General features: G+C 45.1%; 1 long non-coding RNA gene across 1 annotated transcript; it reads left to right on the forward strand.

Moving 5' to 3' along the window:
• The first annotated feature begins 5608 nt into the window (after positions 1-5608).
• Positions 5609-15908, forward strand: LOC143182511 (uncharacterized). Its single transcript, XR_013002461.1, has 2 exons — positions 5609-6359; positions 15590-15908. It is a non-coding gene; the product is annotated as an uncharacterized LOC143182511 (long non-coding RNA).
• Positions 15909-16109: the final 201 nt, after the last annotated feature.

Consider the following 16109-nt stretch of genomic DNA (forward strand, 5'->3'; position numbering starts at 1 on the left):
TCGTTGCAGGTACTTGTCCATCGCTCACATCTCATCAAGACATCACTGGCTCACGTTTCGTCTGTCTAGTAGCTTTGTAATGAAATCAATCGGACAGGATAGGGATGACAACATTTTCCTCATTTTAATCGTCACTCCTAAATACGATTCGATTGCAATGTGTTGCAGTGAAACATTTCATCAGACACGATATCACACGAATAGTCTCTTTTGCTTACGATTTTGAGCTACAATGTTAACTCTGAATAAGTCTGTTGAATGCTTTTGCCTTCTCGAGAATTGAAATGATATAATGATTGATATCAGACCGTGGAATACATGGGAGTCGTTACGCTGCTCGCAAAATATTCCGGCCGTCTGGTGCTTGTCTGGTCGCGACTAGATTTTATCAGGGCCGTTCCATGGAATGGGCGTCATCACGAATATTTCACTTCGCGGTTGAAGTTGACGAAAGTGGCGTTATTAAGAAATATGTACATGAATACTTTTCAAATTTCTCTAATAAAAAATGATTAATTGCCTTTTGGAGTCACACATCATTCATCGGTTTTTGCCCTCATTAGCTATGGCCTCTTAGTAGCTTACTAATTAGAGAGTATTAAGGGGAACCGTAGGTGGAAATATGGTTGGTGATTCGTGGAAGGATCTACGTATAAGGACGATGTCTGTAGGCGAGCGATAATAAAAATTATCGGTTCAGACATCGCAGCGGGGATCTTGATACATAGAACCTTGATACTAAATCTACAAGTATTACTACTCAAATAATCTAAGAAACGATTCCATCCATATGCAGCGTTAAGATGTTCAAAGGCTATGCTCGGTATACGCGAAGAAATGCCTTTGGCAAAGAAACAATGAATGACTTGCAAAGAATTTCACTCATTTTTGCGGAGCGTAATTATAGACGTTCAAGGCCTTCAGACGCGTGGAAATTAACATGCTGTTCCCTCAACGCCTGCTCGTCTCACCAACAAATTTATATTCTTTTACGCCTTAAGAGACTTTTGCAAATTTTATTTCTCTACTGATCAATCTTTATCGCAGGTTGCTAAAACCTTGTTCAATAGTTGAACAATTGCTCCAAGTATAGTCGTCTAGACGCACTCGTGTCGTGCTCACCTGAAACGTTGTGGGAACTGTTAGCAAGGTAAGTAGATACAATATAAGTAAAGTTGCATATGTATAGGGAGCCCAAGTGTATAGAGGAAGAATGCGTTTCACGGTGCAACGCGGTTCAAAGACGAGGCGGCGCGATCGTTATGCTCAAACGCACGACAAATTAACTCCCGGCTAAAAAGACTCCGCGTTGTGCACTTGACTTTGAATTATTCGCTCGAACGACGAAAACGTGTCGATTGAAACATGTATTCTGTCTACCTGTCTCTTCGTCTATCTTCCTCTATCTGTTTCATCCTCAAACAAGCTTCTCGTTTTAATCGAGTGAAAGTTTTCGCGTTATCGTCACGGTCGAGCAGCTGTGCGACGACAGCAAAAGCACCCACGAAATTTTTTCCGGCTCATCGACGCGAAATGATCGATCATCGAGATAGAGTCTCGATTACACATTTGCCAATGTTTTCACCGACCCGCTTACCGCGACGTTCATTTATTTCTCTCTCATTCGAATCATGATCCATGGTGCACAGGAGAGAGAAATAGGCGAGAGTTTCGTGGCTAAAAGTTTGCCCAGGTTTATTCGCGAGGAGTGGGCACACAAATCGATGAACACGGCCCTGCAGACAGTAAAGCATCCCTTTTCCCCACTGCCGTCGGGCCAACCACTAAACCCTCACCACATCTCCCATCTGCCTTGGTACGTTATTGGCACCGGCTGATGGCCGATGCGAATTTGCTGTGGCTGGAGAGGCAGAGAGAGAGAGAGAGAGTCAGGGAGGGAGGTCAGAGGAAGAGGGATGAAACGTAGGTAGAATAAAAAATAATGAACAAAAAAAAGGAAACGTGGGAATTTCCAAAATGGTAGAGTTCAGAAAAATATTACCCACGATTTATGGACAACTAGTTATATAAAAAACACTTGGATGTATTCAGTCTATCCGTACTGCTCTTGCATTGGATGTCTGTAAGCTGAAAACATATATTTTAACCGTAATTGGCATGAATCAATCAACGAGATTGGCCCGGTGCTCCTTTCGGGCGTATTTACCGGAAAATCGACCCAGAAATGCGACGACCAAAGAGCAGCGGGGTCAATTACGTTTCGGTTCCTACATCGAGGAAGTAGATACAGTGTACGTTTGATCAGCCATCAACGTACCATCTCCCATCCAACTCGTTGTTGTCTCAGTTTCTGTTGGTCTGACGATCAATCGGATGAAGGGAACATTCTGGTCTAGTCCATTCGTTGCGTCAAGCAAAGTGTGTCTAGCGATGTCTCAGAGGTTGTTGATTCAATTTACAGGGTGAACAGGATGAATCATCGGTAAGTGAAACGATGAATTGCTAGCACAATGGTCAATGCATACGCTATGGTTTAGAAGCTTTCACAGTACCCTAGTCTGCTTCGTCGAGATACAGTTAAATGGATGGATGGCACGAGAGATTTAAAGGGTTCTCCGCATTGTAGCGGTTCGCAAGATATTGCGCCGAAATATGGGTACGTCGCAAAGTCACCTAATCACGGGTGATTATGTATGCGAGTCGAAGTGAGCGGTATAATTAGTAAAGGAACGACTCGATTGGATAAGACACCGGGTGCAAGAAGCGCGGTGAAAAGCTTAATCAGTATCACAGATTCGAAGTGGCGCGGCGGCGCAGCGGCGCGGCGGCGCGGCGGCGCGGCGTTGAAACCTGGATAACGGCAGCGCGAACGTTGCATGTAATGCTTGGTGCATTGTGCCAGATCAGTACGATAATAATCGCTGGGAGCAGACTGGCAGGCAGGCAAGTAGTCCAGCAGCGAGCAAAACGCAAGCAGCAGCACCGACGCGACGGCGAGCTATTCGTTCGGTTCGTTCGTCGGGTGAAGGACCCAGTCTCTCCCTCTTCTCTCTTCCTTACTCTTCTTCTCTTACCGCTTCTCTCCCACGTGCCCCTTCCACGGAAAATGATCCTTCTCTTTCTCTTCTCCACGCCTCTCGCCCGTTCTTCCCTCTTCCTTTCTTCCTCGTCGCGTCTGCACGTCCCTTTCTCGCTTTCTCTCCACAGTCCTCCGTCCGTGCCCCACCGTACAGGCCCATCCCCTTGTCACCTATCTGCCTCCAGTCATCCTCGCCCCCTCCCCTTGCAACCCTCCTATCCGCCATCACCAGCCATCTCTGCAATTCTACTGCCGCAGTCCATACACATCAAACGATATACCACCTGGTTTCTCCAATTGCGACGTCCACCGGATCCAAATGAAATTACCAGAGGGCAGGTCGCCACCGCCACACCAACTCCCCCTTTTCAAAATTTCAACATTCGAGTGCGCCGTTAAGATTTCGCGCGATTCTTCGAATTTCGAACTGGCCGCGCTGCACTCGCGACCCCTGCATCGATATGCACGCAAATCGACTCGCATCGTTAACGATCGATGGCTGCTGGCTACTAGTTTCAAGAGTTCGGAAATTCCGTCGGTGCGTGTCCTTAGCCACCTGGAAAGGTAACGGTTCGCGTATTGGAATCGACGGAGTATGCGTTCCTTATTGCGAATACCGTTAATGGTAGGTAATGGTAAAAGCTTCCGAGTGATAAGTTTAGTTGTTTACGCGATGGGTAATTTCTCTCGACTCGGAGCTGTACTATCATTTGCATATTTCCTCTTTCTGTGAAGTCTATTTCAAGTACTTGATCCTTATGAATGATTAACTGCAAGCTCGTAGTAGTAAATGCTTCATCGCCAAATCAATTCAGTTACACGACTAAATAGGAGGAGTTAAACGTCTTTTCGCTCGTTAGTCTCGCGTGGAACATTTTCATCGCAGCATTTCGCAGTAACGAGACAAAGAGCCCCTTTGTGCAATCGGTCCGAGATGTAAACTAAAAATCTCATCGACTTTATTGGCTGGTTTATTAACCGACACTCAATGAAAACGTTTTGATCCTCGGTGGCTCTTCAAGCTGCCCTCCAATCCCTCCTTTGGTTTAAAGGAGTTTTATATTATCCCTTCATTGTTTTAATTTCCATTTACGATCGATCTCGAGCCGCTCTGGAAGCTCAACCGTAATTGGACGCGCGATCTTATCTAAATACTTTAGCAGCAGATATTGAAAAATTTGAATGGTTAATAAAAGAATAAACGCGTTTCGTGTGCAAACGATTGGAGTATTAGAGTTTTCGTGAAGGGTAGGAAGGAGCTGGCGCCAGCGGCTCCAATTGCACAAGATCGCGTAATAGCGAACTAAGGCTGCGTGCGTATCCATATACATGCATGTACTGCGGAGTCTTCGGTGCATCCAAGTATTAGTGGCCGTTGCTACAAAGTACTCGAGTGTGCGCGTTACACCGCAACAATTCCCTTGATCGATAGGTTTAGCGATAAACGCAAAGATCAGTAAAATGCTCTACGTATTTCTCTGCACAGAGAAGAATCTGGAGGGCATCGATCTCGTCATCGTCAATCGAATGAACTGATTTCACGAGGTTGCGTTGCCTCAAGTAGCAAGTGTTCCACATTTGCATTACACGTACACACAGAGTGAGAGTTTGAAAGAAGGCATGGCCGTGCAAAAAGTAGCAGCAGCGTTTTCCTTCGTCGGTGTTGAAGACTTGAAAGAGTGGTTAACTCCCTACATGTTATTATTAGTATGTAAGGAATTAGTAGGCGCTAAGGAGGAAAGAAAAGTAAAAATGGCAGAGACGCTTTGGTTTGGGCACAGCATAGCCGGTGTAGTTGGTTGCACGGATAAAGGATCGACCGTGGCGATTCCGGACAGGAATTCCCGATGAGATGGGCGGAAAGTACAAAGGTTCGACGCGCTTCGGCGGGCCTCGGTACGGGAGGGCTTCCGGTCGAATTCGGCTAGCTCCGATCGGGCTCGTGCGTGCTCGTCTAGGATCGGGACGGTCGGTGTCGGTGGGGTCTACATCGTGTAGGATGGGTAGTAGCGGCGCGCTGCGAGAGACCGGCAGTTTTGCGCTCCGTGCAACGGCCAATCGGCCAGTTCGTCGCCGGCTGTTCGTGAAAGAGGTATTTTCGCACATCGTTCTGCGTTCGCTCTCGATAAGCTCGCTCGGGAACTCTGCTCGGGAACTCTGCTCGGGAACTCTGCTCGCTCTCTCTGTCCGCCGATTCTGCCTTCACTATTTTCTCTCTGCCCGCTCTGCTCTTCGTACCTCCACTCCTATCGTTTCTCGCATTCCAAATCCGCGAACTTCTTACACCGCTCTTTCTTCCCTTTTCCTCCTTTTTTCTTCCCTTTTTCCTCCCTTTTCCTCCCTTTTTCCTCCCTTTTTTCTTCCTTTTCCGTCTTCTTTCACTCGTTTTCTGGCTCGAACGAGCAAGTTTGCGCGTATCTCCTCGTCCAACGCGCCCCTGAGGAGCGGCAAGCACGATCATCGTCGCGAATCCTACCAGCCGAAGATCCGTAAATGTGCGCATCGTATCCATTCGCTGCCACGTATGTCGGCATGCGAGCGATTTGCCGAGTGTTTGGTGACGTGTTAAATACGTGGCCATTTCTATCGGCCACGAACGAGATAGAGAGCATATTGCGTGCATGTACGAGAGAGCGAGCGAGCGAGAGAGAGAGAGACAGAGGGAGAGACAGAGGGAGAGAGAGAGAGAGAGAGAGAGAGAAAGAGCGAGAGAGAGACAGAGAGCGAGCTTATACGTAGGAGAAAGAGGGGGGGGGGCTGCAAAAACGATGGAACATCTCGTAAAAGTTCGCAAACTGCGAATTTCGCTACTCCATACAGGAGATAAAGTTCACGTAACGAGATTTTGCGTGAACGTTTTTCGCGAGTCAGCCAGATGGTGAAACGCGTAATTTGATAAAGAAAAACGAGGGGTATAGAGAGAGATGGAGAAAGATGGAGAATAACGGAGAGCAGCCGGCATCGTGGTACGCGGAGGGTTAAAGTCGCATCGAAAATAATTTCGAGACGCGACTGTCACGCGTAGACCGGCTACTTCTACTGGTTACGCCGCATCCACGGTTCAGGCTGTGACAGAGCGCGAGCATTTTACGATTGAAAGCCGAGTCGAGGGATGTCGAGGGATGTCGAGGGATGTCAAGTGACGGCAACAGTTTTTTTCTCGTTCCTTTTGGTGATGCCAATTGAAAGGACTTGCTGATCGATGCTGCGATCTGAAGGAAAATGAGGAAATGACACGCCGTAACTAGTGCTCGGACGCCGGCTAATTCCGTTTTTGCAATTTTGCTAGAAATCACGGGCCACGTGCACATCGCCGCAGGTAAATCCTTTATTCGTATTTCCTTTCGTTTCTTCATGAGTTTGCAGTTTCCAAAGATTTTCGCAATCGTTAGACCGTTGCGAAAACTGTTCATTTTCAATTAGTAACCGGTCCAAAAGCAGACGTTGTAGAGTTGTCGAATTAGAGTTGAGACTCGAGATCGAGAAACTGTTCCTATCATTTTCAAAGCGATAATTTTATTTTTTTTCCTCTCACGAGAGAGTGCCGTGGTTTGCCGTTTATTTATAGAATCCACGACGCATGTAGATAGAAGTTCGACACTGCAAACTCGCTCTTTCATTTTTCTATGGTATCGTTAAAGCCTTGCTAAAATCTTGCTAAAATCTTGCTAAAATCTTGCTAAAATCTTGCTAAAATCTTGCTGTATCCGTATTAGAAGGTTTAGTTTGCTACGCTCACGTGTCTTTCCTTTTTATTCATTTTAAATTGTCCAACACTGTTCTTTCACGAATGAATAATGCCACGATTCAATGTCGAACACGTTGTGAAAATAATGAAAATGTAGAAGGTTCGTGCGTACAATGTTAATTAAATTAATTAAATTTAGCGAAAAGACCAATACATTTTACACGAAAATCTTCGACTTGTTTCAATTCGCTTAGTGATCGATTGTGCATGCCACTCGAATGATTGTTGAGACATTTAAATTTGATTCCAAAGAAAAGACCATCGTTCACGAAGCTTTAAATTCAAGGAAGATAGTCTGAATGAATTTTACGTGCCACGGGAAAATATTTTTTCGTCCCGAACGTTACTAATCGCTTTTACTCCTGAACTAAGAGTAAATGTTCTGAATACGTTGAAAGTTTTTTCGTTTAATGGGATCGAGCATGCGCTTGAGCACTCTTCTATGTTACCGGATAGTTTTGAAATTCTCTCAACATTTCCACGATTTGAATTTGAACGAGAAATTAAAAGCGTGCTGTAAATTTCTATGCAAAATAGATTATGTCTTTGACATGTGTCATGCATCTATCGCAACTGTTAGTAACTCAATTCATTTATATTCGATAATGCGTATGCTAACATGGATACGTTATCGAGTAATTACGTCCATAATCGTAACAAACAATTCTCAACAATTACGTTAATTTTTACGTACTTATCATTGAAGTCTGGCGCATGAACTTTTGAAATTATTCAATGTTAAGTGGGTGAGCACATCGTATGTCTTCATCGACGGTCATGTTCATAGCCGTATCGCTCCATAGCTGGAGTTCTCATTTTTCAAGTGGATTGCAAGAAATCGTAGGACATGTAGCGAACCTTGTTCTCGAACAATTCTACATGTAAATTGTCGCGTGCTCTTTGAAAAGTCAACGCTGCAGAGGCACTTAGAGAACTAAAGACTCCAATAATTTCTTCATTGTATCATGACCGTCCTTTAAATGCACGTCCCCCCAATCGTGCGATTCGTTCGCCACATTATCAAAGTCGGGTCTTAAGTAACATTCCGACTCTGTCGTTTATCTCTTTCACGTTCAATGGCTCGGTCGATCGATCGCTCGACTGTACTAACGCCAAGTTTTACCTGCTTTCAGTTCGTCATGTTAAATTCAATCCCAATTTCTATAATTTTTCGCCTTCGCTGTGTTCAAGATGGAGAACAGTAGAGAGAGACTTGTGGAAACGTCTGCGTGGCTCGCCTTACCCTCGCTCGCGTTTCCCATCTCTTAATGAAGAGACTGGTCAGGCTGCTTTGCTAGAGATCCCCGAGTAGAACTGTCATAATTCCCACTTTAAAATCGTTTGAAGTGAAATAATCGGTAAATGAACGGTAGACGCGGCGAAGAGAGCAGTCCCTTGATAAAATTGAAAGCTAGATCGGGGCAGGCAGCAAGTAGAGTCAGTCAGTGATGTGGGCTGAGGGAATTCGCTGGTTCTAACTGACGCGCGTTCGGTTCGGTACCGGGACGGCCTCGTGGTACGCGTGCACCGACAGTGCGATGTCTGTGCGCGAGTCTCTTTCTCTTTCTCTTTCTCTTTCTCTTTCTCTTTCTCTTTCTCTCTGACGGCCACTCAAAAAGGCTCTCCTGTACATGTGCGCTGATGTCAACGCCTGGTGGGTCGCCGTGCCCGACGCTGGTTTTATTTAATCACGCTGCTCTGCCCGGCTGCCGGCAGGCCTGTTGCTAGGCACCCTTCTTCCCCCTACCTCCTGCTGCCTTCCCTCCAGTGCGGGGCCCTCCGCGACGTGCCCCGCCCCTGTCTGCACTCCCCTCCGACCCCCTACCACCCTCCCTCCTCCCTCCCTCCTCCCTCCCTCACACTCGACCGTGTCCGACTTCGCTATCTCTCTCTTCTCTGCTAAACGTACACACACACACACACACACACGCTCGCAATTTCTCACTTTGCCTCATCTCCACGTTTCATCCATTACCAGACACCATCAACGTGGTCATCGGGAAATCTTCCATTTCGCGGTGAACTTTCCTCTGCTCTTCTCTTCTCTTCTCTTCTCTCAACCCCTTGAGTTTGCCCTGCTCCGCAGGGTCCACAGGTGCTCCCAGGTTCACTGGGACTTTTTCAATTCTCTCTTGGTACACTGTACCACCGTGGAGCAGACTGTCGCGTGGACATTGAGTTTGCCGTTCTGTCATCTTGGAGCTTCCTTCGTTGCAGTGAGATGCAGATTCTTTAGTTAACAGCGGACGTATCATGTTTGGAGTGCGGTTTTTGGTATTCAGTGAGGTGAGGTTCGCGCGAGTTTGGAGCTGTGATTCATGGATGGAAACTCTAACGATGATGTCCGATTCGTCTTGGTGCTTCTGTGCTTCGTGTCGAGTCGCATCAGACTTATTTATTCAAATGAGCGTGTTACGGGAGCCAATTGACCGCCTACGGGCATATGCATACACACGTATCGAACTCTAGTCCAGACGCGTAACTTTCCTAAGAATGCGGGACAACTATATACAGCACGACCAGAATAAAACGTGTCTCGTCCCTCGGATTACATTCCCAGTGTATGCTACACCGTGTCGGCATACTTGTGCCCGTACTCGAAACGCTTGCTATCGGCAGAAGCTGACCGTAACCGATGCGTTTAGGATGTACGCTAGATGGAACGAGTTTTCAGCGATCGTCTATTTGGAATGCTGTTTGCATTCGGTATAAACCACTTGATGCTTCAATTACTCGACGTCTGATATAGCAGATGGAGTAGAGACATCTTCGAAATTTTTCCTCCCATGCACTCGTCGACTCCTCGGGACAAAGCGAACGGAAATGGTGTGCGAATATCTTGATGACGTCAGTCGTCTTAGTATGGAAAAAAGTATACACGTACGCAAGCAGAGGGAAGGGGAGATAGGGGGTTAGAAATAGAGAGAAAGAAACGAGAAGAGGATTCCTAGATCTCCTTTTTCTTAGCAGCCGGTTTGGCGTAGACGTCCTTGAAATTCGTGAGATCGGAGAACAATCAGGCACGGGCGTCTATCCATGCAGGATGGTCCAGTGGCGCCGACCAGTCTTCATCGCACCCCACCAATCCTTCACGGTTCGTTAAGGACCCCACCATTCCCGATAGCTTTTAGTTTAAGGCCTCTCTGCCGTTCGCTCTGCTCTGCTCCTGCTGGTTATCGTTGAACCGTTCCTTCCGACCGTCAAGGACAGTCCGGTTCAGTGCCGTGTAAAGAGGGTCAGGCACGTAGACGAAAAGTTTCAAGGGCAGACGAGACCCCTCGTTTCGTTGTGGCTCCGTAGATTTCAAACTGGATTGTTCCTACCAGCCATCTGCCTCGACACTGGATTTCTTATTGACTCAGGTTTTTTCAGAACTCTAGATTCCTAGATAGTTGTTGACGTTTCGAACTTCAATGTTCACTGTACATCATCTAAAAATATCCTCCACGAGTTTCAGAATCATTCGGGAAGTCAAGAAATTTGAGCGCGATTGGAAAGGCTACTGGTCCGTTTTTTTTCTTTTTTTTTTTTCTCCTGAGTAGTGTAACGAATCGACTAACATTGAACAGTGTTACGATCGTTCTTATCTTCGCGTCTAGGGTCATCACCTTAATCTACTCGAGTATGTACGCGTTATCGTCTGGTATCGTCTAATTCGCCAGCAGCGTGCGTGAAAGCACAAGTGTTCCAGGCGTGACCGATTCCTCCCAACTCGGATCGCTAATTTTTCTTCGAACATAATCGACGAGAAGAAGGAAAGAATGAAGCTACTGTCTTCCTCGTTAAACAGCTTCTTACCCCATGAATTAAAGTCTCCTGCCACTCTCTACGATCGAACTTGACTAGCTCTGAATGCTAATCGGCTTACCAACGAGGGTAATATCCCGAGTATACAGTTGCTTTGAATTTCGTTCGGCTCGATCCTCTCGAGCCGGCTAATTGCCCTGCCATATTTGAAGAGATTTCGTGGGTTGAAAGTTGCGAAAAAGAGTAAAAGAGAAACATCGGGGAGAGCGAGAACGGTATGCACGAGCGAAGTAATGGTTATTTTTAACTTCACGTCAGCCTTTTTTCCCCTCTTTTTCTGCACGTTCTGGATATACGGTCCGTGTTTGTCCATCGAAATAGCATCGCGTATCGACCAGCACGCGATTTCGCACGAATCGAAATCTAGCTCCCAACGATCCCCTTCTCTATCGCTGCTCTGAAGAAATTCACATGTACGACGACAACTCCTTTTGGTATTCACGTTTATTTCCTCTTAACTGATAAGCGATACTTGACTCTCGAGTGGATAATGCAAAGGAATCTTATCGAGCTGTGTAGTTTGCTAATTCTCTCTTTGATTCGAACACAAATAGAACATTTTCTCCCTGTTTGATTTACGCTGAAATTCACGATTGTTTGCGATTAATTGAAAGAAAGGCTCTTCTCCTACAGTTTTCCTGCGAACTACGATCGTCTACAACTGAATCGTCTTTCGCCAATAATCGCTCGTGTATCCAGTAATCAATAATTCCATCGGCGTGGATGATTCAGTAATTCGTTTTCTCAGTGGCACAGAATGGAAAGTAAACGATGAAAGAAGTCGAAGCAGAAAGGTCGATATCTTTAATTTGACCTCTTGCTTGAGGGGAATGTCGTGGTTCCGAGGGGGTTGAATAAATGCGGCTCCATTCTCCTGAGTTTCAGATTACATAGTCTCCAATGCTGTGCGTATCTGTTGAAGTTGAATCTGGCTTATTTTACACGAGCCTACGTGACGTCCTCCTAAGCGCTAATCGATTCGTAAACGTGTTAATAGAGGCACGTAGGAATTAACGATTCGCGAAAACGTTTGCACGCATTGCTATTAGAGGAGTGACTAACTTCTATAGGTATGCTTCCTCTTCGTCGAATGCATCAACTTTCACGGAACAAATGCGCGCGTGGATAGTGTTGCGTGCCGGTGTGTGGTTCTTTCTGAGTAATCTTGACTCATCCATCGCGGACTTACAGCCGGAAGTTTCTTAACGGCTGTTACACGACACAAACGCTTGTCCCACACACAGGAGAGACTATCGCTCAGCTACGTGGTTTGCCATTTCCGGTAACGATCGATGCCGAAGATGTAGAGCCTTTCTTTTCTTTTAGTACAATCGTTTTCCAACGTTCCTCCTCGTAATCACCTCCACACAGTTTTATTCTAATTTTAAACTCATCTACTCTCACGATAGGCGATAACTACTTTATATAGTCCGTAAAAAATGAACGAGAAAAAAGTAATGCCTTTCATGGCACCATAGCAAGATTGCGTATCAGTGTCTATATCTCGACTTTTCGATTAATTATCGCGAAAAGCTTGTCAACAGTGTATCGTGTACTTTGATCGACTTTCGTTGGAATGACTGTTACAGCTTTGAACCTCTTTTCGAGGGGGAATTCGAAAATCGGCGATAGCGATTAATTAATTAGTCAGAGGGTATCTTGGGCCAAGTTGCGTACTTTCAAAGGAGTGGCTTGTACAAGTTGACACCGACGAAGCCGAGACAACCATGAATCAAGGAGAGCAGAAATGCCATTGAGTCGAATAACAATGGATCGATGCATTCCCCGATGAATAACAAGATATTCGAGCTCGAAAGCGGTCGTGGTAGATATTTTCGCGTGATCAAAAGGACACAGTTCGTGATACGCGTCTCTTCAAAAACGAAAATTAATCGAGATGATTACCTCGGAGCGGCTGATAGTTTTCGCAGTAGGTGGTGGTTTGAATCAATGGGGCTTGCATTCCATAATAAGTGGATGTAGAACAGAGAAGAAATTGGAGAAAGACTTGTTTTCGCGGATGATGAGTTGAAAAATTGGACGCTTCAGAGCTACAAATGCAGTGGTTCCTCTTGACATAGCTATTATCTGGGAATTCAGTCAGTTGTCGCGTCGCGAACACAAAAGAGAAGAAATGTTTAAGGAAAATACCAAAGGCCAGCATTTTTGCGTACCTCATTCTGTATGGCGAATTGTCGTTTCGCTTTTTCGTCGCCACCGCGCCGTGTGTTCGCAACCTTGCCCTCTTCCATGCCGCCCACCTCCCTGACTTTCATCCCCACCAGCTGCGTCCCACGATCCATTCGATCCTTTCCCCTTATCTCGTTCCAACGTGTTGTGTCGTGTGCTACTCTTCTTTCTTCCTCCCTCCCACCCTCTCGCCGCCTCCTTCGCTTTGATTCATCGGGATGTTACCCCTCGCCCCGCGGCTGCTCGACGTTTCGCGGCCTATTATCGTCGCTCGTCGACGAAGAACGGCAAAAGAGGGAGTCAGACGGAGCAAGAGGGGAGGGACTTTCCTTTACCACCTCCACTGACGACAGAGTGGCAGGAGTTTCAATGTCACGATGCGTCGTCGGCCGCTGCTGCGAAGAGACTACTCCCAACCACCGCCCATTGGTTCCATGTAATTTCGTCTATGCGTTTCTATAGGTATTCTTCACTAAATTCTTTTTTCCGACTTCTCGGTTCTTAGTTTGCTTCCTTTTGTTTTCGAGCACAGAGGTTACTGTAAGTTTTTTTTTCTTTTGACCCAAACACGCTTCTTCAACGCTGGCTTACGTTTTTTTTTGCGTACAATCTTCTTCATGAGTTTTTTTAGCATTCGTTAAAACCGTAACGTGCTTGTATTCAATTAGCCACGTTTTCCTGGTTTGACAATTACATACATTAGTATTTGTTTGAAATATTTGTTTGTTATTGGTAGCTTCGGTTCTCGATAGCTGGTCGATAGCGCTGTGATCGAAGAACGACCCCGACTGGTTTTTATCGTAACAGGTAATTACTCAAATATCGAGCTTCGCTTTACCGCACAATAGTATTTGCGTGATAAGTTCGAATTTCCTGCTGTTTATGCGTTACATTATATTATTCGTCGAAGAGCAGTACTAATGAACGCAATGCATACCAGCGCGTAACGTTGTGCAACGAATCGTTCGAAGCGGCGATTAATCGGTAACGGAAACCGGGTAATTCGATTTTCACAGTTAGCACGGGCGTTTTGAATGTTCTTCTCCCTCTGGTGATGTCCTCAACATCTCGATCGTTCTCCTTTTCAATCTTTTTATTTGTCAAACAGATTGAATACTGCCTCGATCACATCAGAGTATAACGGTGGCCTTTATTGGAAATAGAATATGTATTGAACCAATCGTACCCCAATCAGGTTCAAATGAATGCGATCTGTACACTAGATATTGGATGAATTTTGCCAATACGTCAACAAGGCGAAACTGAATCGGAGTCCAATTTTATTTTCAACTTGTCAACGGCATCGATGTGGTTTTCCTTAGAATTACAAAAGCCTTTTATCGACTGTGGGGGACTTTTCGATATTTAAAAATAGTTTAAATACTTGAATAGATTCATTCAAATACGTTTCAAATGAAACACTAACACATAAGAATATCGGGGCACCAATTCGATCCTCCCTTTTTCTCGACGAAACAGTGCATCGGCTTGCGTTGGCTTTCCCTCGGGATTCCAATTCATTGTCAATCTCTTACGGTACTTTACAGCTTTGCGTCGAATACGAGTCGACCGTGTTCCGAAAATTTAGTATCAGTTTGAGAATCACAGTCACTGTGTATGACTACCTGCTGCATGAGAACAAAACACATTACTATCGTTTCATCATTTATTTTGTTAGCTGGACCATCATGTAACTCTGTAACGACAATGCATGCTTGCACCAACTGGTTTTCCCTATCATTTCCTGTTTCTATAAATAAGTTGCTCTTTTACGTGCTTAATCAACCGTTATGTGTCCCCTCATTTTGTCGTTCTGCACTGCTCCTAATCATTCTGTAGCTGGTTAATCGTTATTTATAAGTATATTTTCCCATTATGCAAATATAAAGCAGACTGTACAGGAAGTTTTTTACAAATTTTTTCCTCAACGTACATCACCTTTAGCTCGAAGTGCAAGATCTGGCATTGTAATAACGTGGCGTTGCAGTTGCTCGCTTATACAACAGCATCGCTCAAGAGAACGTGACGGATATCTGTCGTTCGCAACACGCGTTACTCGGGTACTTCGGGCTGTGCCAATTTAAAGTCAGTCAGGTACCTGAAGTAGCGCGCGTTGCGGCGAAACCGGATCACCGTATGTTTCACCGCCGTAAATTCAGACTCCAGCAAATGATAAGAAGAGACGAGAAGAAAGGAAGATAAGGGCCGACGATGGTGGGAAGAACTGTGGAGGCTGCATGTTAATTGTACTTCATCAGGTGCTCTGGTGAACTCGATACCCGGCACCTGTTGGAGCGCAATTCATATGACTGTGCCCTGCTGCCTTATTTTCTCATGCGCATCACATGCTCGACTTCAACGATCATTTCAATACATCGTATTTCAATGACAATTGTGTTCTTTATGTATGAATGCGAAAACAGTATATCCATCTCGAATTATATCGACATTCGAAACAAGAGAATTGTCCTTTGTATTGTTCAATCTATTAGTATTGCTGCGAAACTATTAAATCTTTGTACAGAAATTGGCAAGGAATGTTAACTGCTAATTGAATTGCTCCATTTTTGTAAACTCGATCGATTGAATCATAGTCATTGATGTATTGCTGTACTTGTTTGATGTAACGCGTTTAATGTTTGACCGGTAAATGGCGCGATTGAATTTTCTGCATCATGCTCCTGTGTAATCGGTATCTAAATAAGATTAACTGGCGCCCTGTTGTTACGTAGACAGATGCTGCGATACATTGCAGGGAAGTACGTATCGTTTTTCTCATTTCGCCTCTCTCTTTCTCTCCCTAGAAGCAAAGGAGCCTCGGTTGGTCCCGTGATATTGCGAACTAATGGAATAATGACGTTACGTTATGTGGGGTCGCGTGGCGGCATGGGTCGAAGAAAAAGAGAGAGATGAGAGGAGGAAAAGAGAAGGTTCAGTAACGCAATTATTCGCCTCTTTGCTTGGTTCCAATAGAACTTATGGCCGTCGAAAAGTGCCCATTCGTGGGCGGCTTACGTTCTTTTATATCGGCGAAGTAAGCCAACTTTCGGTCACGAAATCTGCAATGCGTGCACGAGGAAAATTTGTTCAATTATTTTAACAAACTTTTACGCCTACCCATTGTAAAACTATGTTCTTTTCGTCTAATAAAAAAGTCTTAATCTCATATTCGAAAACTGTGCTTTTATAGGTACCTACACACATTTTTTGTTAATTTTATAGGTACTTTTCTGAAACCATAAATTTAAGATTTATGTAGATTACGCTGTAGAATATCGGGGATGTTTCAATCTAATCTCAGAAAGCTCGTCAATAACCGTATTG

The sequence above is a fragment of the Calliopsis andreniformis genome, chromosome 8 (genome assembly GCF_051401765.1).
Source record: "Calliopsis andreniformis isolate RMS-2024a chromosome 8, iyCalAndr_principal, whole genome shotgun sequence".
Taxonomy (NCBI): Eukaryota; Metazoa; Arthropoda; class Insecta; order Hymenoptera; family Andrenidae; genus Calliopsis; species Calliopsis andreniformis.